The 482-nt window shown below is 29.3% G+C and overlaps 1 protein-coding gene and 1 pseudogene across 2 annotated transcripts in view; both read left to right on the forward strand.

Annotated features, from left to right (window-relative positions):
* LOC147817217 (NACHT, LRR and PYD domains-containing protein 12-like) overlaps positions 1–482 on the forward strand; it is a 103,706-nt pseudogene that overhangs the window by 83,218 nt on the left and 20,006 nt on the right. The window lies entirely within an intron of this gene.
* The window catches only part of LOC111647385 (uncharacterized), a 16,627-nt gene that overhangs the window by 8,859 nt on the left and 7,286 nt on the right, over positions 1–482 (forward strand). The window lies entirely within an intron of this gene.

The following is a 482-nucleotide window of genomic DNA, read 5'->3' on the forward strand; positions in this document are numbered from 1 at the left end:
TTTTTTGGTTGACTTTGAACCTGAGTTTCAGCACTGAGACCAAGATTATTACTATTTTCAATAACTTGCCTTTGAAAGGTACAAATAACGTTTTTCTGCAAAACCCTCTTTTAAATTAACCGCGGCAGTCTAATTAGAAAACAGTGCAAATTAACCTTTTAAAGAGTAAATAAACCACATCAGTGCACTGTCTCAAACCAACCAAATCAAAAACTCATATGATATGACTCATATGATGGTTAATTAATAATCATGTAGTTTATGATTTTACATGAAAATTTGTCCAATTTTAAATTGTTGCACAGCTGCAATTATTGCCCTTTTATTTTTATTAGTTAATTTACTGATTAATGTCTCGGATTAATATAACGTAATAGATTTTAATAATCTGCCAATTGCTAATGAATTTTGTATTTAGATAATTTCTTTGTAGATGACTTTCTTGTTTTTGTTTTACAATTTCCCAGCAACCAAGGTGACAT

Source organism: Seriola lalandi, unplaced genomic scaffold (genome assembly GCF_002814215.2).
Source record: "Seriola lalandi dorsalis isolate HSWRI2012SDOR001 ecotype SW California unplaced genomic scaffold, Sedor1 jcf7180002054987, whole genome shotgun sequence".
NCBI classification, from domain to species: Eukaryota; Metazoa; Chordata; class Actinopteri; order Carangiformes; family Carangidae; genus Seriola; species Seriola lalandi.